The sequence below is a fragment of the Protopterus annectens genome, chromosome 13.part0, assembly GCF_019279795.1.
Source record: "Protopterus annectens isolate FY-2018-M chromosome 13.part0, PAN1.0, whole genome shotgun sequence".
In the NCBI taxonomy this organism is placed as follows: domain Eukaryota; kingdom Metazoa; phylum Chordata; order Ceratodontiformes; family Protopteridae; genus Protopterus; species Protopterus annectens.
In genome coordinates this window covers 266,779,868-266,805,940 of record NC_056747.1, presented here as the reverse complement: position 1 = coordinate 266,805,940, position 26,073 = coordinate 266,779,868, and the positions used below count along the sequence as shown (strand labels likewise).

Below are 26,073 nucleotides of genomic sequence, written 5' to 3'. Positions count from 1 at the left end.
GGTTTTAAAAGTGGTGAATATTCCACAACTGCCAATTAGTGTAACTGGGTGCAGTTAAGTGTTGGTGAATGCTGTATAAAACTTTATTTTCATGGTATTTACCATTCTGATGAAGTCCTAGTAGACAAAAGAGCACAATTTGTTTTTACTTTTAATATTAATGTGGTATTGGTACAACTCCTGGTCTTGGTACTTCTTTGTAGAGCTTTAAGTCCTCTGCACTATAAGACATGTTAGGGTAGAATTAATGATTTTAGTAAAGCAAGAAAAAATGAATAGAAAGTGAGGGGCAAGTGAAAAAGAATGTTAAACAGAAGAAAGAAGAAAATTTGAATGAGTTTGAAAGTAGTGAAGGAGTAGTTTGTTTGAGAAAGTGGGAAAGTGGAATATATAATCTGCTACATGAAGCAGTTAATTTAGTTCAAAAGATGCCGTTTTTGATTAGAATGAGCCAAAGCTGTTTTCCAGGGGAGAACCAAAATGAAAATATCCAGGCATACTGTCCACATCAGCAGTTTAGTTACAGATTTTTACAGGGGTAAGTTGAATGCTGGGCTTACAGTCAGAGACATTTTTACCTAGCCGCAGTCTGTCATTTGTTATTATAGATATTGTAAAGAAAGGTATATTGCATTTTCATTTATTTATTTTTTTTACTTATGTCACTTTGTTGACCGAGTTAGTCCCAGTAGGCAAGTGGCCTGTTTACAGGGAGACACGAGATGGTATGCATACTGACTAGGTGAAATTTGGCTAGGAAATTGGGGAACTTCCCCTATTTTTTCTATTAAATAATATGTGCTCTTTTACATCCACCTGAGCTACACCAGCTCAGGCAGGTGGGATCTTGTTTTAACATCTCATCCAAAGGATGGCGCACTCAGGCTTGCGTTACCCCCATTATTGTGCACTGCTGTGTCACAACTGGGAAATGAATCCAAGAACCCGCAGTAGGAATAAAACCCACAGCTTCGAGCACCACAGACAAGTATACTATCTTTTGAGACGGTTTTACATAATAATCAAAATATTCATGCATTACAGTATTTATTTATAAATGCTTTAGACATTCAAATAATGGAAGTACAGTAAACTTAGCAGTTATGCACTGCATTTTTGTAATTTACATACTCTTGCTTTGTTAGGTGAGTAAATTGATCAGAGTGGACCTTTGTTAATAATGAGGAAAGTAAGGAAAGTAGATCAGATAAGGGATTAAATACTGTAGTAGTCAGATCATGTTAAATGATTTAATATGTTTTCTGATGAACTGTGCAAAGACAAAGCACACTGCGCAATTCAAATTGAATTATATGATCAGTTGTCATCTATTTGTACTCGCCTATATTAACTTCTTTTTGTTGCAAAATATATATATATATATATTTCTTGTTTGCTGCACTATAGTTTGTCATCCTTCCAGTTTTACTGTGCTATTCCCTCTGAACACTTAAGATCTGTATATATCCTTACTACTGTGAAAGTGATTGTGTGTGTATTTAGCAAATTGTGACTGTTGCTTAACTGTGAAGTAGTGTGAATCTGTCTGGACAAGTGTCTGATGCACAGTTTATACTACCTCACTGCATGTGTGCTAAATGCAGTACTGTGTTTATACTACCCAGCTGCTTGTCTGCCTAATGCAGCACTGTGCGTATACTACCTCATTGCTTGTCTGCTTATTGTAGTACTGTGTATACACTACCCCACTGCTTGTCTGCTTAATGCAGCACTGTGCATATATACTACCTCATTGCTTGTCTGCTTATTGTAGTACTGTGTATATACTACCCCACTGCTTGTCTGCTTAATGCAGTACTGTGTATACACTTCCCCACTGCTTGTCTGCTTAATGCAGCACTGTGCATATACTACCTCATTGCTTGTCTGCTTATTGTAGTAGTGTGTATATACTACCCCACTGCTTGTCTGCTTAATGCAGTACTGTGTGTATACTACCCCACTGCTTTGTCTTCTTAATGCAGTACTGTGTATACACTACCCCACTGCTTGTCTGCTTAATGCAGTACTGTGTGTACACTACCCCACTGCTTGTCTGCTTAATGCAGTACTGTGTGCATACTATGTCATGGCTTGTCTGCCTAATGCAGTACTGTGTGCGTACTATCTCATGGCTTGTCTGCCTAATACAGTACTGTGTGTATACTACCTCTGCTTGTCTGCTTAATGCAGTACTGTGTATATACTACTCCACTGCTTGTCTGCTTAATGCAGTACTGTGTGTATACTACCTCACTGCTCATCTGCTTAATGTAGGACTGTGTATATATGCTACCTCACTGCTTGTCTGCTTAATGTAGGGCTGTGTATATACTAGCTCACTGCTTGTATGCCTAATACAGTAGTGTATATACTGCCGCACTGCTTGTCTGCTTAATGTAGTACTGTGTGTATACTACCCCACTGCTTGTCTGCTTAATGCAGTACTGTATAAACTACTTCACTGCTTGTCTGCTGAATGCAGTACTGTGTATATACTAATTCACTGCTTGTCTACTAAATGCAGTAGTGTGTGCATACTACCTCATTGCTTGTCTGCTTAATGCAGAACTGTGTTTTCTACTTTGCTGCGCTTCTGTTAAATGCAAAGCAGTTATAACCAGTTTGGGTATTTGGGTGCCAGTACTATTTTATTGCAGCGGTCAGTCTTTCCTCATTTGATTTTCTACCTGGTCTATATGTTGTATCTTGATTGCTAGAATAGTAATTAGTAGTGCATGCAGTAAACCATGTCTGCTGATAGACTTGGATATAAAATGTTAAAGTTTCCACTTTAAATGATTCAAATGTACACCAGTACCAAACTATTCCAATACAGTGGTTGCCATCTAGGACTGCCAGGCACATTGAGTGACCTGTTTATTTGCATTTGAGCCACTTCCTGAGTTGCTGACCTGCTGCAACCTTATTCTGCAAGTGCAGGTTGTCATACCAAATCTACTGTGTTATTCCTTTCCCCCTCAACTCCTCTTGTTTAACTTTCAATTTGCAGTCTAGTCTGTCAATGCATCTACCTAAGCAAAGCTACTGATATCTCTTTAAGTTTAGTTATGTTTCACTAGAGTTTGCTGGAAAAATCTGTTCTTGTAAATAATTTGTGTGTGTGTGTGTGTGTGTGTGTGTGTGTGTGTGTGTGTGTGTGTGTGTGTGTGTGTGTGTGTGTGTGTGCATACGCACATGCACTCATGAGCTCATGCACTCTTTCAGTCTCAGAAACCAGTGTTTATTAAACCTAGCTTTTGTTTCTACGTGATGGACACAAACGATAAGCAGAGGCTTTGTGTCTTTTCTCTTTCTGACTCTCGCCCTGATGTTGCACTCTGCAGTTTGTTGTGAAGCTGGGAATACCTAAGCTTAAGAAGGTGTACAGCATGCGTATTTCCAGCTGTACAATATAAAGACTATGTGATGCTGTCAGGACTGTGGTCAAAAATAGATCCATTCATTCCTTGCTTACACAACTGTTTCAATTGTTTGCCACTATACAGTTTGTATACCACAAAGACCAATTACCAAACATCAGGGAGGTTATTTCATTCCTGTTATGATATAATTCTTCTGTGAACATTTCCCTTAGGGTCGGTTTGCTAAGAACTCTGATAACTATTTGCTTATGGTGCAACAAATGGGCCTGGCAGTGAAAGGATGTCTGTTTCACAGATTTTGAAATAAATTTAAGCAGCAAATAGTTCAGAATGGTTGGCTAAGTTTAGCAGTACTGGTGTTGCCACTGTATCACACACTGACCAGAGTCAAACCAGTCTTCATTTGCAGTTTTTATATAAAATTCCTGCGTAGTCCTTGTTAATGTAACTCGTACTGACAACAATATACAGCTCGTATCACATATGTGTTTCACTTGTAGTAGTATATAGCAAAATAAACAAATATTTGCCCTTTATACATTAAGTGCCCCTCTCACCTTTCACACCCCCAAACTTCAGCAGATTCAAGCACCATGTTCTTACATCTTGAAATGGCAGCTGCCATTTTTTGCTTTTGGAAAGCCTCTGCATGTTTAAGCAGCAGTGACTTGGTTTTTGTAATCATTTATTGTCTCACCTGTACTTGTTACACTTGGTGTCATTCATTCCTGTCTTCCACTCATATGTTTATAGCAGGTGACCTTAACCGAGGATATTGCCTAGGGCCTGAAGATGCATTAAATACAGTGACAGATTCCAGAAATTAATATATTTCATGAGGAGATAGACTAGTGGTGGACCGTAGCTGGGATAGCTACTAAGTTCAAAAAAACACGGATATATAAAAAACTTGAATTATGTCACTGGTAAAACAGAACGAAAAAAGATGAAAAACACTCCTTTTGAATCCACAGAAACCTCACTGCTTCGCCGATTTGGCAAGATGTTAGACTAAAGTGCAACAAAGAACTGTCACACGCTGATGTGTAGCAGTTCAATAGTTAAGTAGGACTGAATTCACAGAAACCCCTCTGCTTCACCGATTTGGCAAGATGTTAGACCAAAGTGTAACAAAGGACTGTCACACGCTGATGTATAGCAGTTCAAAAGTTCGGTGGGACTGAATCTGTTTGTATCCCAGGCATATAAAATCCTATACTCTTCCAAATGATACAAAGTGGCTAAACCATATCCCACAACAGCCTGTGTGGAGAACCACAACAACCATAAAAAAGTACCTTTGGATGTTTGTGAAAGCTGACGAAATGTTGTTGAGCAATAGCCAAGTTGCTCCGGAAGTCCTGACTGTCCGGTTGGCTTGTGGAGGAAAAAAACAATCCAATACTTTGTAGTTAGAAAGACACAAGAATCTTCCCTTGGCAAACCCAATAAATCCAGACTCGTAGGAAGCAAATGAGGCGCTAGTACAATTCCTATACTTCGGCAAATTCAGTAGTTACAAACTCATAGGAAGCAAAAAAGGCGCTGTTAACTGAGAATAAATCCTTTATTTCAACGACAGTATTCCTAAAGCACTAGTTGAGCGCTTTCATCTGCACCATCGCAGACTTCATCAGAACTAGTGCAAAACATTTAATTGACTCATTTAAAAACAGTTTTTGGCGCCAAAACTATATTGCTCGATTTAAAGAAACAGTAATCCATTTGTAACATATTAAAAACATCTAAGTCTTAATGATTTTATACCAAAAGTAAATACAAATATAAATATAAATATAATAATAGTATAATAAATATTAGAAATTTTAAAAGTCTCTAAAAAATTCATAATGTATTGTAATTGGAATACTTAAACATGAATTTAATTCACTATGTGAAATTACATTCCATCAAATGTTGCAGCCATAAAAATTACTATATGTCAAGGATTAAAAACGGTTTTATACTTATAAAATCATTAATGCCTGGATGCCTAGTGGAATCAGTTAAAATCTGCCACTTGCTTTCTTCACAGGCCAGTCTTGTTTTCCAATCCCCTCCAAAAGGAATTTCCTTCACCTCATCTATTATCATAAAAGAGAATGTGTGTCCCTCACCATATTCCTTAATGTGTCTGTATAGGGCATTTTTACTATCCATTTTCCTAATTTTGTAATAATGTTCATAAATTCGTTTCTTTAACTCTCTCTCTGTTTTGCCTATATAATAGGCTGGACATATTTTGCACAGAGCTAAATATACTATGTGCTTGGTGCTGCAATTACCACCTATACTCCTAATTTTGCTGTGATTAATGTCATTCAAAACAATATCACTGTTGGTATTTATATGTGTACATTGCTTGCATCTTCCGCACTTTCTGGTATACACCTTGTCTTTATTGTTTTTTCTACCTTTCCCTAAATTGGAATGTTCCAGTAATCTTTTTATGTTTGGACCAGTTTTGTATACAATCTTGGGTTCCTCACCCAGTATATTTTTGTTGACATCTGATACTGTGATAATGTCCCAATATTTCTTGATAATGTCCCTAATCCAGGTGCTATGAGGGGTATAGGTCAGAACACACACTCTACCCATATTTCCTTTTGCAAGTTAGCATTAATCACTTTGTCGAGACCTAGCAGCGGTTTGTATTTTATTCCCCATTGAGATTTAACAAATTCAATGGTGTCCCTAATCATGTTACTGGGATATCCTCTCCTGTCAAATAATTCTGCTAACAGAACCATTTCTCCTTCCATAAATTCTCTAGTTGATGACATCCTAGCACATCTAATGCATTGTCCCTTGATAATATTTTTAAAAATGTGTGGTGGATGTTCACTCCCAAAAAATAAATAATCATTAGAGAATGTGCTTTTTCTGTGTATCTTGGATGTAAAACCTTCCTCATTGGAACCTATGAATACATCCAAATATGAAATACCTGAGTTGTTTGTTTCATAGGTAAATTTCAAAAAATTGGTAGTTTCATTGATGTATTCAATAAATTGTGGTATTATCTCATTGGGTCCCTTCCACAGAATGAATATATCGTCCAAAAATCTTACATAGAAAGTGATGCACCTGGAGAATGCACAGTTGGTAATAAATTTATTCTCCCAATCAGACATAACCAAGTTTGCAAATATAGGGGCACAAGATGCGCCCATAGCAACTCCCTTGCTTTGTCTGAAAAATTCACCCTCGAAAGTAAGATAATTGTGATCCAACACTAGGCCCATCATATCCATGATTAAATTGATTTTATCCCAGGTCAATGTAGAAAACTTTCTAAGACTCCTGGCAAATCTTTCTAGTCCCTCGTCCTTAGGAATACATGAAAATAAGTCACATACATCAATGGTGATGAATGTACATTGTTCCGTCCATTTGTCAGGACTAAGTTTACTCAGGAAATCCCATGAGTCTTTGATGATGAATGGAACATGTGTATAAATATGTTTCGTCCATCTATCAATCGTTACTCCTATGTTGTATGTTTTTGACTTGGAACCTGAGATGATGGGTCTGAAGGGTGGTTTGGTCAGAGACTTATGAATTTTCGGTATTCCTATTATGTAAGCCATCACAGGATGATCCACTTTTAGAAACCTGTATACTTCTTCTGTGATGCGATTATCAATCAAGTATTCTTCCAAGGCTATGTCAATTCTTCTAAAACCTTGGTTAATTTGATTGATTGAAACCAATTGGTAATTCCCAGAATGATGTAGGATATCGTATATCTCAGTGATGTAATCTCTTTGGGGATAAATAACTGCCCCTCCACCCTTGTCGGGTTTCATTATTCTTACGTCCTTTTTGTACATATATTCATTCAGTACCGCTCTTTCTTCTTTAGAGATGTTGTCTTTTGTTAATTCCTGTTTTTTCCGATATTCCTTGGTGATTTCATGGTTGAGTAAATACAGTTCTTTACATATCATCTGTTCAAATACATTAACTTGTGAATTGTACTGTGGTATAAATGTACTTTTCCTTTTCAATTCAGTAGGTATGTATGTGGCCTCATCATCCTTTCCTTTTTCAAATAGTAGAGCGAGGTTGAGTCTACGACTATATAATTTGATTTCTTTGATGTGGTCTACAAGATTAAATTTCTGAGTAGGAATAAATTTGGTTCCTTTGCATAAAAGGGAACATAATTCTTCATGAATAGGGTCATCTGTGTAGTTGTACACATTGAAGCCTTTGTAGTGCGTGATACTAGGTTTTTCTTTTTCTAATTCTAATGTATCTGCCACCTGTATGTCTATTTTTACAGTTACATTGTGTCCATTATTTGAATTTTCATTGTTGGTGATGAGGGGAGATGGATCCACGTCAATCTCTCTGGAAGGAACTAAAATAGTGGGAGGAGAGACTGTAAAACCTCTAACTGTCGTTCTAGACTGACAAACTCTGGATTTTACTTGTATTTTCTGCTGCTCTGATAATTTGTTCTTCCATAATTTTGATGGTGTCTTCCTCCCTGAAAATTTTCTTGTCTGTCCACCTGTCTTAGGTTCATAGGTTCATAGGTTCATACTAGGCTATCTGCCCGAGGGCATTTACAAGCCTAGCCCATAGTTTTGTGGCTTACGCCACCCCTTTAGTATGGGGAACTATACCCATTATTTTGCTGTGCCTCTGTTGAGCAGTGACACTGAGGTAATCCCTGGGGTATATCTGCGATCTCCCATCCATTGGTCAAGATTTCTCTTGAACAAGGCCAGCGAGGTGCTCTGCCTCACATATACCGGGATTTTATTCCACAGCATAGGGAGTCTTTGGGTGATGAATCTATCCCTCCAGCACGTCCTATTAATAGCCGTGTCGAGGTTTAAGTCTCCCGCCCTTGTGGCTCTGACGGATCTAGATTTTTGAGGTGAAGCATATTCATCAAATCTGGGTTTGACATGGCCTTGTATGTTAGGCAAAGGTCACCTCTGAGCAGCGGTGCGACTGAATAGAGCTGGAGTTCTTTCAGTCGGGCAGCATAGGACAGATGTTTGAGACCCTTTATCCTTTTGGTGAGGAACTTTTGTGGCCTCTCCAGCTGCTGCAAGTGTCGGGTCAGATACATTCCGAATGGGGCATTGTACTCAATCATTGGTCTGATGAGTGATGAGTATAGGGAGACTATGACCTCCCTTGATCTAGATGAGAATCCCTTCATGATAAGGTGGGCAATGTAGAAGGTCTTCCTAACTACTTTAGCTACATGGGTGTCGAATGACAGACTACTATCAACCTGGGTCCCCAGGTCCCTGATAACTTCTTCTGTACTCAGTGGATTGCCACCTATTTGGTAGCTAGGGTGTGTATATCCTTCATCTAATCTTTCTTTCCTATCTTGTGGCCAAACATATACCTTACAGGTTCTATATAGCTCCATATCACGCTCTAATTTTTTGTTTTTCCTTCGGAAAATATTTTCCGCCTGTTTTTAAATGAGTCAATTAAATGTTTTGCACTAGTTCTGATGAAGTCTGCGATGGTGCAGATGAAAGCGCTCAACTAGTGCTTTAGGAATACTGTCGTTGAAATAAAGGATTTATTCTCAGTTAACAGCGCCTTTTTTGCTTCCTATGAGTTTGTAACTACTGAATTTGCCGAAGTATAGGAATTGTACTAGCGCCTCATTTGCTTCCTACGAGTCTGGATTTATTGGGTTTGCCAAGGGAAGATTCTTGTGTCTTTCTAACTACAAAGTATTGGATTGGGTTTTTTCCTCCACAAGCCAACCGGACAGTCAGGACTTCCGGAGCAACTTGGCTATTGCTCAACAACATTTCGTCAGCTTTCACAAACATCCAAAAGTACTTTTTTATGGTTGTTGTGGTTCTCCACACAGGCTGTTGTGGGATATGGTTTAGCCACTTTGTATCATTTGGAAGAGTATAGGATTTTATATGCCTGGGATACAAACAGATTCAGTCCCACCGAACTTTTGAACTGCTATACATCAGCGTGTGACAGTCCTTTGTTACACTTTGGTCTAACATCTTGCCAAATCGGCGAAGCAGAGGGGTTTCTGTGGATTCAGTCCTACTTAACTATTGAACTGCTACACATCAGCGTGTGACAGTTCTTTGTTGCACTTTGGTCTAACATCTTGCCAAATCGGCGAAGCAGTGAGGTTTCTGTGGATTCAAAAGGAGTGTTTTTCATCTTTTTTCGTTCTGTTTTACCAGTGACATAATTCAAGTTTTTTATATATCCGTGTTTTTTTGAACTTAGTAGCTATCCCAGCTACGGTCCACCACTAGTCTATCTGCAGGATCTGATCATATTTTATTAGTTGTTTGTTCTTGCACCATCTTATTAGTTGTCTTACAGTGATGGCGGAAGCAGTGGTTGGAGCGTCGGCTGCATTGGATGGTGAAGAAATTTTACTTTTAAGGGCTGAAGTAGCCAGATTACACCAAGATGTAAGCAAGCTCACGGAATTAGTCACTTCGATTGTTAAATCTACACATATCAACGGAAAACATGAACGAACATCTTCCCACAAGGATATACCAAGGATTCAGGATAACAGCGAGAATGATTTGATATTGACAGTGGATACAAATGTTGACATACCCAATGGACAGGGGTGTCTAAACCAAACAGGGTCATCACATAGAACTGGTAACATAGATATGAACCCAAGGGGCGTTGATGACCTGTCGATACCTGAAAAGGACTTTACCTTCGATTTCAGCTTTTTTCACAGCAGAGCTGAAACAGACTATAGAGGGGCTAAGCCCAAACATGCACCCCCTAAAAAAACATATTCTGCAATGGCATGTATGCCAAATACAAAAACTCAATGTACTGCACCTAGTAATTCTAACTTGTTACACAATGAAAATACTGTGAGAAACAAGAGGGTTACACAAGGAAAATATGTTGATAATAATTATTCCACGTTTAATAAGTTTCTCAAAAATGATTATGCTTTTGATTCATCACACTCTAATGATATGTTTCAACATCATGGTAATGATATTAACAAAAAATACGGGGATGATGAACAAAATGAATCTATCAAAAGTAGTATATACAAAATGGGAAACATTTTAATACAAATACAGAATATTAAAGTTGACAAAGCTTATTTGAAGCAATGTATAAATTCGAAGGTAGTACCCAAAGGGATTAGGTTTTTCAAACTACCTATGGGTATAGAATATAATGAGAGTACAATTTCAGCTTTTAATAGTTTGTTTGATGATTTTGGCATTTGTTATATGAATTTGTTATTGAAGTGTTACGAGGACAAGTTGAATGTACTCATTGATGAAGTAGAGCATGTTAATGAAGTTATTTTGCGTAACCCTGCATTTGAACAGTGGTATGATTTATATCACAAACAATTTCAAATGGCTGAAACCACGGCGGAAAATATTTTCCGAAAGAAAAACAAAAAATTAGAGCGTGATATGGAGCTATATAGAACCTGTAAGGTATATGTTTGGCCACAAGATAGGAAAGAAAGATTAGATGAAGGATATACACATGTAAGAGGTAGAAGACAGGTGGACAGACAAGAAAATTTTCAGGGAGGAAGACACCATCAAAATTATGGAAGAACAAATTATCAGAGCAGCAGAAAATACAAGTAAAATCCAGAGTTTGTCAGTCTAGAACGACAGTTAGAGGTTTTACAGTCTCTCCTCCCACTATTTTAGTTCCTTCCAGAGAGATTGACGTGGATCCATCTCCCCTCATCACCAACAATGAAAATTCAAATAATGGACACAATGTAACTGTAAAAATAGACATACAGGTGGCAGATACATTAGAATTAGAAAAAGAAAAACCTAGTATCACGCACTACAAAGGCTTCAATGTGTACAACTACACAGATGACCCTATTCATGAAGAATTATGTTCCCTTTTATGCAAAGGAACCAAATTTATTCCTACTCAGAAATTTAATCTTGTAGACCACATCAAAGAAATCAAATTATATAGTCGTAGACTCAACCTCGCTCTACTATTTGAAAAAGGAAAGGATGATGAGGCCACATACATACCTACTGAATTGAAAAGGAAAAGTACATTTATACCACAGTACAATTCACAAGTTAATGTATTTGAACAGATGATATGTAAAGAACTGTATTTACTCAACCATGAAATCACCAAGGAATATCGGAAAAAACAGGAATTAACAAAAGACAACATCTCTAAAGAAGAAAGAGCGGTACTGAATGAATATATGTACAAAAAGGACGTAAGAATAATGAAACCCGACAAGGGTGGAGGGGCAGTTATTTATCCCCAAAGAGATTACATCACTGAGATATATGATATCCTACATCATTCTGGGAATTACCAATTGGTTTCAATCAATCAAATTAACCAAGGTTTTAGAAGAATTGACATAGCCTTGGAAGAATACTTGATTGATAATCGATCACAGAAGAAGTATACAGGTTTCTAAAAGTGGATCATCCTGTGATGGCTTACATAATAGGAATACCGAAAATTCATAAGTCTCTGACCAAACCACCCTTCAGACCCATCATCTCAGGTTCCAAGTCAAAACATACAACATAGGAGTAACGATTGATAGATGGACGAAACATATTTATACACATGTTCCATTCATCATCAAAGACTCATGGGATTTCCTGAGTAAACTTAGTCCTGACAAATGGACGGAACAATGTACATTCATCACCATTGATGTATGTGACTTATTTTCATGTATTCCTAAGGACGAGGGACTAGAACGATTTGCCAGGAGTCTTAGAAAGTTTTCTACATTGACCTGGGATAAAATCAATTTAATCATGGATATGATGGGCCTAGTGTTGGATCACAATTATCTTACTTTCGAGGGTGAATTTTTCAGACAAAGCAAGGGAGTTGCTATGGGCGCATCTTGTGCCCCTATATTTGCAAACTTGGTTATGTCTGATTGGGAGAATGAATTTATTACCAACTGTGCATTCTCCAGGTACATCACTTTCTATGTAAGATTTTTGGACGATATATTCATTCTGTGGAAGGGACCCAATGAGATAATACCACAATTTATTGAATACATCAATGAAACTACCAATTTTTTGAAATTTACCTATGAAACAAACAACTCAGGTATTTCATATTTGGATGTATTCATAGGTTCCAATGAGGAAGGTTTTACATCCAAGATACACAGAAAAAGCACATTCTCTAATGATTATTTATTTTTTGGGAGTGAACATCCACCACACATTTTTAAAAATATTATCAAGGGACAATGCATTAGATGTGCTAGGATGTCATCAACTAGAGAATTTATGGAAGGAGAAATGGTTCTGTTAGCAGAATTATTTGACAGGAGAGGATATCCCAGTAACATGATTAGGGACACCATTGAATTTGTTAAATCTCAATGGGGAATAAAATACAAACCGCTGCTAGGTCTCGACAAAGTGATTAATGCTAACTTGCAAAAAGGAAATATGGGTAGAGTGTGTGTTCTGACCTATACCCCTCATAGCACCTGGATTAGGGACATTATCAAGAAATATTGGGACATTATCACAGTATCAGATGTCAACAAAAATATACTGGGTGAGGAACCCAAGATTGTATACAAAACTGGTCCAAACATAAAAAGATTACTGGAACATTCCAATTTAGGGAAAGGTAGAAAAAACAATAAAGACAAGGTGTATACCAGAAAGTGCGGAAGATGCAAGCAATGTACACATATAAATACCAACAGTGATATTGTTTTGAATGACATTAATCACAGCAAAATTAGGAGTATAGGTGGCAATTGCAGCACCAAGCACATAGTATATTTAGCTCTGTGCAAAATATGTCCAGCCTATTATATAGGCAAAACAGAGAGAGAGTTAAAGAAACGAATTTATGAACATTATTACAAAATTAGGAAAATGGATAGTAAAAATGCCCTATACAGACACATTAAGGAATATGGTGAGGGACACACATTCTCTTTTATGATAATAGATGAGGTGAAGGAAATTCCTTTTGGAGGGGATTGGAAAACAAGACTGGCCTGTGAAGAAAGCAAGTGGCAGATTTTAACTGATTCCACTAGGCATCCAGGCATTAATGATTTTATAAGTATAAAACCGTTTTTAATCCTTGACATATAGTAATTTTTATGGCTGCAACATTTGATGGAATGTAATTTCACATAGTGAATTAAATTCATGTTTAAGTATTCCAATTACAATACATTATGAATTTTTTAGAGACTTTTAAAATTTCTAATATTTATTATACTATTATTATATTTATATTTATATTTGTATTTACTTTTGGTATAAAATCATTAAGACTTAGATGTTTTTAATATGTTACAAATGGATTACTGTTTCTTTAAATCGAGCAATATAGTTTTGGTGCCAAAAACTGTTTTTAAATGAGTCAATTAAATGTTTTGCACTAGTTCTGATGAAGTCTGCGATGGTGCAGATGAAAGCGCTCAACTAGTGCTTTAGGAATACTGTCGTTGAAATAAAGGATTTATTCTCAGTTAACAGCGCCTTTTTTGCTTCCTATGAGTTTGTAACTACTGAATTTGCCGAAGTATAGGAATTGTACTAGCGCCTCATTTGCTTCCTACGAGTCTGGATTTATTGGGTTTGCCAAGGGAAGATTCTTGTGTCTTTCTAACTACAAAGTATTGGATTGGGTTTTTTCCTCCACAAGCCAACCGGACAGTCAGGACTTCCGGAGCAACTTGGCTATTGCTCAACAACATTTCGTCAGCTTTCACAAACATCCAAAGGTACTTTTTTATGGTTGTTGTGGTTCTCCACACAGGCTGTTGTGGGATATGGTTTAGCCACTTTGTATCATTTGGAAGAGTATAGGATTTTATATGCCTGGGATACAAACAGATTCAGTCCCACCGAACTTTTGAACTGCTATACATCAGCGTGTGACAGTCCTTTGTTACACTTTGGTCTAACATCTTGCCAAATCGGCGAAGCAGAGGGGTTTCTGTGGATTCAGTCCTACTTAACTATTGAACTGCTACACATCAGCGTGTGACAGTTCTTTGTTGCACTTTAGTCTAACATCTTGCCAAATCGGCGAAGCAGTGAGGTTTCTGTGGATTCAAAAGGAGTGTTTTTCATCTTTTTTCGTTCTGTTTTACCAGTGACATAATTCAAGTTTTTTATATATCCGTGTTTTTTTGAACTTAGTAGCTATCCCAGCTACGGTCCACCACTAGTCTATCTGCAGGATCTGATCATATTTTATTAGTTGTTTGTTCTTGCACCATCTTATATATTTCATGAGGAACCACAGTGGTTTAATGAGAGAGACTGCTGAAGTGTGCAGATATGTGAAATGGAAAAAGCAGGTTAAATCACGCTTGCTTTCTCTGTTATAGTCAAGAGTCGCACTAAAGGGAAGGGGGGGGACACCACTGAGAGAAAAATATGACGTTCGTTTTAGTTGTCCTTTAAACAGAAGACTGTATTATATTAATGGTGTGTAGGACAGGGACAGAAGGTGCACAGTCAGCTAAGAATTTAGCTAGAAATATTGCTGTCTGATGTCATACTGTGAGTTGCAACACTGTTTGATTGTTAGGGTACAGGTGGATGGTCACTTTCTAATAATTTTTCTATATAATCTGTGGATATAAAGGAAACTGTTTATTGTGTGCTGCATCACTTTTGCAAAGTATTTGAGTATTCCCTGTGCATGCTGTTTACATCTTGAGAAACTCTAGGCTTTGTTAGAAAAAGTAAACCAACAAAAAGTGCACAGTTTTACTGTGTTAGCTTCAAGTAGAGCTTTGTATATCCTGTTTGTGTGAGTGTACATGTGTGCATTCTCTAATATCTGTGAATGCAGGTACACACCGATGCTGAAGTTAGAGTGCAAAGCACAAAAATCATTTTGAAAAGTTTTTTTATTCAGTGACTGTCCAGCTGTTTTGTTTTCAGTTTTGTTTGAAGGATGCCAGTACACTTACTTAATTCGTTAATACTCTTCTAACTGGTTTAGTGTAAACTGAGGGCACAACATCCTGCAAAACATATAAACGCTTCAGTTACTGAATTAAAGAACTGAGCAAAACACTGCACAGTGAATTTGGTGAGTTACATGATTTATTAATACCAAACAAATTTCTGTTATAACAAATGACCAGAGAAGTTGCAGGCCGATAAGAAAAGTTTAATTAATGTCAAAGGACTACAACAAAAATATATTTTGTCTTGTCATGAAGTTCTTCACAATCCAAATCTGCCAGTAGGGCAACTACCATTTACTACAAAATTTATTTATTTTTTCCAAATCCTAAATTCCCTTATGGGGCAGATATCCTGATATGTTTTTATTGTCCTTTTTAAGTTACTTTTTGTCCATAAAGTACTGTCTTGACATAGCTGTCGAGGTTAACTGTCCGATCCCGATTACAATAATGTAGAATGGAAGTAGTAGCCAATACTATTAAGACGGAAAATCCTCAAAAAATGTAATTGATTGGTTTGCTGTGATATTTGTTTACTACACATGTGTTGCTTGTATATACATTGCACAAGCTGGAAAAAGTGCTTGTAGAAACATTAAGCAATAGCTGAAATATCATATATTTTTTTAAAAAGTAAAACTTTTTGAGTTTCCAGGTGCTGTCTTATTGCACATTTCTTGCCTGAGTTGGCCAGAATATCTTACTTTCTGGTTTGCTATGCTCAACTAATTAGTGGAGTTCTCAATGGGTTAACAGGTTTCTTAATCTTCCTAGTGCAAAAGGCTCAGTAGGTTTACAGCCCTAAAGGAGGGTAAATAATATAGTTGTAAATGAAAGTACACAGTGTGAAGATATATGAAGGCTGCCAACCTAGCTAGATAGAATTGTATAGATATTTCTGTCATTTGTAAATATTAATATAAGCCACAGGCTTGTTCTCTTAAATGTGAAAAGACTGTATTGGATGTTGAACTGCAAAAATGTAACAACAGTGCACTCTGCTGTAAGAAAGCTGATAAGTCTAGCATTTTATGACTGGTTTTGATCTCAGGGCTCAGAGCCGTGGTGTCTCACCCAGCAGATTCTTTCTATTGTTTTGAGACTAGAGTTAATTGCTAGATTTTACATATATAATGTCTTTAATTGCTGTAGTTTCCTGACCTGGTGCAAGCTTACTAAGAAATGATATTGTAGAGTTTCTGTTAGCCTGGGAAACCAGAGAATTGTTAAGAATGAAGTAATTTAAAATGAGTCAACAGGATGCATTATCAATTTAAAGTACTTTCTCAGAGACACAGAGAGGGCATTTTGCATTTGTCTTGAGAACATCCAATGCACCAGCACTCCGCCTGTGCTCTATATGTAAGTAGGGTCTTAGACTTTAGTGTCTCTCTCAGAAATAGCTAGGAAATAGGAAGATTAGACTAGCCGTTTTCCTGTATTGATGTCAGAACTATTCTACAATCTTATTTTGAGCATTTCCTGTGTCTGAACCCTCGACTTACACTGTGTAGTAAGAAGTATTGTCTTGTGTGTTTATTATTTATTATTAAATATTTTTAAACCTTTCAACTGTGACTGTTTTGTGTAGAGATAATTTAAGCTCTAGAGTACATTGCATGTATATAGTGATACTGTACAAATCCAGTCCAAATAGCCCTTGCTGCTCAGTCACACTTACGATTTGGATAATATTGCACAGTAGTAATTGGCCACCCTTTGGTAAGGGCCTTTTTAGTTGCCGATAAGTAAGGGTTCTGGTGGCAGTGATTGCTACCTTAGAGCCTGGACAGAAGGGGCACAGCTAGTGAACCTCTGCCACCCTGCCCCAGGAGTGTCTGTGTGGTTGTATATAAATCATATCTCAAAGTGTGCGTGAGTGCGCGCGCGTGTATGTCAGCTACTTGTGGAGGGACACATAGCACTGGTTGAACAGAGAGAGTGCTAGGAGGACTTGCCTTGGGACCCTGGCTAAGGACACCACTCTATAGCTGTGGCTAAGGACACCACTCTATAGCTGTGCCAGTGGGGAGTCTTATTGAGGATCTGGAGAGAAAGGGAGAAACCAGCCCCAGACTGACAGTGATGTCTGTGTTCTCTTAAGGGAAATTGTACTTTACTGTTTGTATATTTGTTATCCTTCTCAATGTGGACGCCCCTCACTGGTGTTAGCAGTGAGGATTGAGGCTCCTCAATTGCCAGACCAGTGCATGGGCGTCACACACACAATTGTGAATTTTGAGCCAAACTTCCTTTATGAGCTTAGCGAAGGTAAAATAGAAATGTATATATAACACATGTTTTTGTTGGCAAGAAGCTTTCAAATGTGATGAGCAAAGTGAAGTAATAGAAAGAAAAGCAAATTCCTAAGTAAAGTATCAAGAAATTTCATTCACCCCAAACACAGTGCTCACTGAGGAAACTGACTAGGATATAAATGCTGCAGAGGGGAGGAAACTAAGTTGTCTTTTTTTTTTTTTTTCAATAAAGTGATAAATGTACTGAGTGAGTGAAGATAACAGGTTTGAGTGAGGGTCATGTGAAACATGAAACCTATGACACAGATAAAAATGTATGTAAGCAGTGGTTGTAAACATAATACAGGGAAATGTCCTGCATATAAACAATTCAGTAGATGCTATGGCAAGAGTTATAGTTTTACTAAGATGTGTGAAAGGATTGATGAGCATTTCAGTTGAGAAATTCACATCTTGTGAAGTATGTTAAAAAAAAGAATACAATCAGTACAATACAGGAGTAGGTCACAGAAGGGAAATGACAGGTTAATCAGATGTGTAACAAGAAAAGCTCAAAAATAACAGTACACGTGCACGTGATTTGAACACTGAATCTGAAAGGAAGTGAATTAAAGCCTCCTAAGTATAGGTTACAAACATAAGAGTAAGCAGTGCAAGAATTGTTTTCTCATACTTTAAATAGAATGTCGCCTCACAGCAAGAGGTTCTCCGGTTCCATTCTCAGCTGGGGTGCCTTCTGTGCTGAGTCTGCATGTCCTCCCTGTGGTCGCGTGGGTTTCCTCCGGGTGCTCCGGTTTCCTCCCACATCCCAAAGACATGCAGTAGGTGGATTGGATACTCTAAATTGGCCCTAGGTGTGTGTGTGTGTGCGTGTGTGTGCCTTCTGTGGAAGGTTGGGCGCCGGGCTGGCAACGCGACACCATAAAACTCCACTGCCAATCATGAGCGGACAGATGATCCGCTGTGGCGACCCCTAACCGGGAAAAGCCGAAAGAAGAAGAAAAAGTATGTAGGGTCATCTGACTTGTCTGATGGTTAAAACTATGAAGAGTTCACAAAATTAATGCACCATTACAGTGTGAAAATGCAAAGAATGTGCAGTGCAATGATTTGCTTCGTAAGTATAATAATATATTTACTCCCTACAGTTGTTTACCAGAAGAATATTATATTCACATAAACCCTGCTGTTTAAGCGGCAACTATGTTTTGGGAAAAGTATCTATAGCCTTAAGGAGTAGAATATAAAAGGAGCTGAACAGAACTGAATATGACTGATCAAGAAGAAGAACCTACTGCATTTGGAAGTAACATAGTTGCAGTCGTGAAAGCAGATTAAATTCGTATATGCATTGATATGCAAGATTTTAACAAAGCTTTGAAAAGGAGCATCATTTACTTCACATAGTTGAAGAATTGGGTAGTGCTTTAAAAATGGCCATGTTGTGAAGTTATGAGACAATCAGTGGCATAGCTAGAGTTTGTGCCGCCCAGGGCAGTCTTTGAGTTTGCCACACCCCCTTACAAAATCATGGTCAAATGGGCCCCCCCATACACAGCCATTACAGTGTCCCATTACTTGCCTATTTCTTCCCATTTACCATAAACATTGTAATGTGCATACTGCTTTATACTTTACTTTTACAATGATTATTTAGATTTCATTTAAAACTTTTATTTTAAATTTTATAGCACAAACACTGGTAAACATCTGCTAAACAATACAGTACAGTCTCACGATGAAAACAGACTTGGCATTAAAACTTCTCTGCCCTTGAAACAGCATTGCAACCCGCATTCAAAGAAAATGCATCTGACCAGTGGCGGACACAATTTACCTTTGGGCTGTTTTCAAATCATAGGCCCCTTGTACACATATTTAGGACCATGCAAACAAACGTGTTCTTTGATTCACCTTCCTGATTGGATTATATTACATTCCTTGTATAATACAGCACACTTGTGAGAGCGTGTTTTAAATTTGTTTTGAATATTTTGCCAGTAAGCAATGAAACAAAGTGTATGAACCAGTAATGACAAAACTGCCCAATTCAGATTGTCATTATAAGTCTACTCAAACTTCTGTCATTACAATCCACCAATATCAGTAAATATGCACAATCTCTGCAGAAGTAAAAGTTATCCAAGTAATTATACATTAAATAGATCTGTAACTAAATGAAGAGGTTGCTGCTAGCAAACAGCTTTACATTTCATAGTTTCATCTACAAATAAAGTACCTGTTGCCCTTGAAGAATAAATTGCCAATATTACATTACAAAAATGATAAGCTAGTAATATTACAAAAGGGAATGGATGGCAAACTGATAACAGGTTACTAGGTATCTCCTCCAAAAGAGGACATTCTCAGGACTGCAGCATCTACCCCCTTTAAAATACAACACAGTACAGTATAAGCAATCCATCTACATACTCTGTGAGTAGAACCTACAGCCTTCTGCATCAAAAGCAAATATACTACCTGTTGTGCTACTACCAATGCAAACATACTTGGCATAAGCAGCAGTAAACTTTTTCCCCTGAAGCTCTCAGCTCCTTGTAAAATCCACTTGACACTCAACTATATCTCAACTTTGTAGCACAAGAAATCTGGAAAAAGTCAAAACTTATTGGGGAGGGACAAAGGCCCAAAAACCAGGGACAGATTTTAAACATTGATTGTATAATCCTAGAAAGTTACTATGATAAAACCTTTTGTGTTACCATGCCTTTCCTGAAAGATAGGAATACTCAAACGTAATTGGCTATCATTATTTAGTGAAGTCAGTTCTCACTGATTTGCCAGAAAACCACCAATTTTAAGAGTAACAGACCAAAAGTATGAGCCAAACATTTCAGACATTCTGTTAAATTTGAGAGCTATGGACTCAACTCCTTGAATCACAAGTGGTGGTATGGGTAGAGAATTCAGGCTGTTTCTTGTATCTAAGGTACAGGGTTTGAGCCTGAGTACCACTAACCACCAGGTATACAATGGTGACAACAGACAAGAAGGGATGTATAAGAGATGTAATGCAGGGCGGCACAGTGGTGGAGCAGATAGAGTTGTTGCCTCGTAGCAAGAGGGTCGCAGGTTTGATTCTTGCCTGGGGTGCATTCTGTGTGGAGTCTACATGTCCTCCCTGTCTTCCCATGGCTTTCCTCCAATTGCTACGGTTTCCTCCCACATTCTAAACCCATGCAGTAGATTGATTGGATACTCTAAACTAGCCATAGGAGTGTGCGTGCGCATACGAGTGTGTGGTGTGGAAGAACAGCCATGGAAAGGCTGAACACCCAGCAGTGTAAACCTTGGCTCTAGATGATTCAGTGTTGAAGTGACACCCCAACCCCATGTGCAAAAGTGGAAAAAAGGGTTTGTGGATGGATGGATGGATGGGTACAAGAGAAATAATGTACAAATGTCCTCATGTACTGAAGTGTATGCATGGGCATTACATCTGTAATTCCAACACACCAGACTGAAATGTAGTTCCATCATACAACATTATTTTAATAGGTTAAGAAGCATTTTTTCAAGCAGTGTTGGTTTGTAATAGTAATACAGTTGGATGTGGTTATAGTTAGGTGTGGTAATGCAAGTTTACCCATTGCAAACAAACTGTGGGTAAACTCTGCATTACACACATCTGAACTTATTATATTGCTTTAATAACACCATACATACACACACACACACACAGTTATGTTTTCATTAAGTTTAGATTTCTAATTTTGATAGAAAACAAAATTAAAGGTAGTATGGCAGAATTTTTGGTGGTGTGTCTATTATCAATATTATCAAACTGGTTTAACACAGATCTCAGAAAACAAAAAAAATGTGAGGTGAGTGCATGTGGTGTAAGTAAATTGTAGTAATTCCTTCAAAACCATTTTGCATAGGAAGATAGAAAACACACTGCTTATATTAGAAGATACATGTATATAGGTATTCCTTTTCTCATACTTATGAGCTTATTTTTTTAGATTGTATTAACTGTGTATTTTATCACTTTATCTTTAAGTTGTTGATGCCCTGATAAAGAAGCTTTATTATTTGTAAAAAGTATTGTCTAAATATATGGTGGTGGATTAGGTAAGAAATTGATTGGAGGATGGGCAGCAGGGGATGCTTGGTTGCTAATGGCATTCCCATTAATTAGAAGGAGGATAAGATGTATGAGTGACCTTCTGTAATGTGATTACAGATGACCTTAAAGGTCTTCTGCTTGCATATGGCGATGCATTTTGTAACTAGGCTGAACTAATTTTCTCTGCACACAAGTTCTGAGATGTGTTTTTTTTTCTGCATTTTTGTGCGATGAGGGTGTATTGTACATGAAAAAGAACAGGAGTAGCTGAGTTCTGCTGTGGAAAGATTGCGGAGTATTTTTAGTCTAAAAACAACATAGAAATGGGAGTAGCTGTAAAAGATGTTAAGCAGAAAAGAAAGACATGAGGATGAGTTTCATTGTCACTAGAAAGTTCAGAAGTTAAAATCCCAAGCACTCTGCTACACGTGTGTACGCGTGTCTGTACTTATGCAGGGTACGTGGGCGGTTTCCATTGGATCTGGAATTTCTCTGTATTTGTGGTTGCCTTTTAACACTGCTGTTTGAAAACAAGGCAGTGTGGACAGCAAGAGAATAACACGAAAGAAGAAGAGCTAGTGAACCAAAATGCATTCATTCACTTGTTTCCATTTTGACAGATTTAATCTCATTGTGTAAATTAGACCTTTTTGTAAAAGCAACCCAGATGCACAACTCCCTGCCAATGCATGCACTATGGTGACAGGTTAAAACAGAATATAGTCCTATTGCAGAGTTGTGGCAGTGTGAATAGAATTAATTGATTAGAGCCACACTTGTGTATAAAGCTAAATTGCAAAAGCAATTACCATATTTTCACTGCTATTTTTTTCTTTCTTTTACTGTTTGCAAGTTAAGTGCACAATACAATGACCGTTTTCATTCACGGCCATGGCTTTAGATAAAGCCAAGGTACCAGAAGTAACTTGACAGGTAGAAGGAATGCACAGTACCTTTTACAAGTTCTGTGCATTTACAATGATGTAAAGTATGAAAAATACAGTGGCAATGCAATTATGTGCAACAAAGGGTGTGCAACACAAGTACAGTAAACATTAATGAGGATAAAACTATTCATGATGAATAGGAGAAGAGATTTCCCGGTAAAGGAGTACAAAAAGTGGGGTGAGGGATTGAAGGTGTGGAAAATAAAAGAAAGTTTGGAGGAAAAAGTGTAAGTAATTAAGTTTTGATTATTTTTGTTTCGATGGAAAGGTTAACCCATTATATGGAAGTGGAAGGACATATGTTTCAAGTGAGGATAGTCTCAGAAATGTCAGGATTCAATGTAGATTTTGATTAAAAAAAAAGGGTCAATTTTTTATTACAAATCATATGACAACACAACATAAACATTATCTCACACCCAATTGCCAATTAATTCAGTGCTTGCATTGCATTATGATACAGACTTATCTTAATTGGGAAATGCCATACATTTGTATTAAAATATTACACAATTTATACATCCTAGCAACTTTAATTCACTTTCCACTAAACCTCCTTCCCCATTTAAAAAGAAAAATCAAATTTTTTTTAAGTTAAGAAGAATATGCCAGTACATGTTTGCGTAATGCATTTAATGCTCAGGAAAGAACCTGCAAAAGAGAAAACATTAAAACATAAGCAATACATTAACTTATAAAGCTTTGTAAAAAGTAGTTACAGTTGCTTGAATGTCCCAGTGATTGCATTTATGATTGCTAATGTTATGCAACGTGAATAGGTCTCCCATGATACTAAAGTAGGACATTCAAACAGTGTCTGGAATCACTTGGGACACCTGGCAAATGAAAACTTTGAGACATATTGTTAAAACCTTCACAAGAACTTTTGCAGTCACTTGGCAAAACAGAGTCTGCTGCATCAGGTGAACTTTATTGCAAATATTGTTGCCAAGAGTAAATAGCACTCTGTCATTGCAGGTGAACACAAACGTCCACATTTGTCTCTCTTACTTGGTTGAGGTAGATTCGTCATTGATGCTAGAACTGGTTTGGCAGTCATCAGTCTGGTTATTCTTGGCTCAATTTGGTTTTCTGGAACACGCTGTCAGGTTGATGCTCCTTAGCAACTGACTGCAGATGACATCTGTTGTGTTTCATTATGGTACCGTTGTTGGTTTACACTCTGTAGGAAGCATGGTTGTGTAGTTTTCTGCACTGTTACACATGTAGTGTCTCACTTGTTCTCCCTCTCCGACTTTAAGTGGGCAGCTTGTGCAAGGTGTAGCTCAGATAGTGAAAGTCGACAATGACTTTGGTTATAAAACATTTTATATGAAGCTGTAGCTTTTTTTATTATTGCTGTTAGCTGCATGGTATGATGCTTTTGGCTTACGTTTTGCCTCTAACATGGGCATGTCAGTTTGGTATCCGTCTACTCAACATTACCTGTGAAGGACTTAATCTGCTGGCACCACATGGAGTACATCAGTCAGCCATTACAGCTTCACCAGGATCAATCTCTCTTAAGGTATTTTTGGCTGTTTGTACAGCTCTTTCAGCTTCCTCATTTGATTATGAATTGTGAGGACTTAGCTAGAATTAAATAGTGTGCACAAAGTGTTGGAATTTATTTTCTTTTATTTAAAGTTTGTTTACCAGGGTTCACTGGACTTAAGCTACATACCATTTTCTGTAACTAGTTTTATTACTATATCGTACATTTACTACATAGCCTTGAATCTTGTTATTGCATATTTGTTTATTGTAGCTGGTAGATGAACTATTTCATTGTCAAGTGAATAGCAGTCAATGACAGCAATGTATTTCTTGCCTTCAACCTTACATAAAGTCACCAGCTATCTTTGGATAAGTGCTGTATGGTAATTGCATTAGCATGTGAATACAAAATTGACACTTTGACAGTAAGTTGACGATGTATTGGTTGATGCTTGGTCACCATGTAGACATTTTGGTGGGACCCCAATGGCAGTCATGCATTTGATATCGCACCTCTGCTCATTGATTTAGTGGTACCACGATTCTCTCATGGTATAGCAATAAGCCATCATGCCTTGATAACTGAACTCTAGACATAAAGTAATTGAGCATAAGCTGTTTAGTTCAGGTCCAGTGATTTGGCCATCAGTGACACACATGCTAAATAACAACTTGCAGCTAAGGACCATTCTGAGTTCCCTGTAAGCTTTTCTAGTCTTGGTGGTTACAGGTCTTGCCGTTGTGATGCTTTGTACTTAAGCTGGGACATCAGTTTCGGTTTCTTATAATGGTTGGTCATGCGTAGGATACCTGGACAGCGTGTCGACAACAATGAGTTGTTTGCTTGGTACATGTATTACTTTTGCACTGAACATTCTTAGTCCCATCAAGAATCTGACACCCCAATGGCAATTTGTCAGGATTGGGCGAATCAATAAATGGAGCTAGTCATTGTAATGTCAGTCTGGAACTGGATATTCTTGATTGCTAATAATCTGACAAACTTTTCACATGCTCGCACATTTGCAAAACAGTGCAGAACACAGATTCTCAACTGACCATTTACTTTGATTACTGGGGCCATAGGAACCATTTTCTCAGTTGGCTCAGTAACCATTTCTGTAATGCCAAGGTTTTGCATTTATTTCAGCTTTGCTTCTACATTAGGCATTAAATGAAATGGCATTCTTCTCAGTGTGGTTAAGGGATATGGAACAGAACTGAGTTTTAATTTGATTTTCCCTGGTTCGCAATTTAGCAGTCTAACTTCACCAAACACATCATCATCATTGACTTAATTTATTCTTGCTCTTAAGTTCATTTCACATGCCAAAGCTTTGTTGAACAGATTTATGCAAGCACCACCCAGCAGTTAAACCCAAATCTCCAACTTTATCCTTTCTTCTCAGACATGGTTAAACGTTTTCCAGTACACTTGAGGCATCTCTGCAGGACTACAAATTTCAGTCTGTCTTATGCGACTGTAGATGCTTCTGGAAACTTTTTAAATGTAGAATGTGATATTACTGTAATGTCATCCTCTATTTTAAAAGCCACAAATGTTCCATGAATTGGAATTTTTGCTTGCCGTTTAGCTTCTACATCTGCCGTTGTAGTAACTGGACCAAATAATAATGCTTTCTGTACATTATTTTTCATCTCACCATTTTCCGTAGTTAATCTCATTAAATTGTTTGCTTTTACAAACGGCAACAAAATGGATCAGTCTCTTGCATCTCTTAGGCCTGCGGCTATGCGCAGAGCATTATTCTAATTCATTGTGGTAATGGTCACACACCATGCCTGGCTTACTCTTTCTCTGCATCTTGACCTTTTGCGTAGTATGAGTCACAATAATTGCTCTATGGAACTTGCCATTAACTTTACATTTCAATTCACACACATCATTTGTCTTGCTTTAAAATAGCATTCAGAT

At 37.5% G+C, this 26,073-nt stretch overlaps 1 protein-coding gene across 3 annotated transcripts in view; it reads left to right on the top strand.

Moving 5' to 3' along the window:
- The window catches only part of RAB3A (RAB3A, member RAS oncogene family), a 388,099-nt gene that overhangs the window by 126,159 nt on the left and 235,867 nt on the right, over positions 1 to 26,073 (top strand). The gene's annotated exons all lie outside the window — the stretch shown is intronic.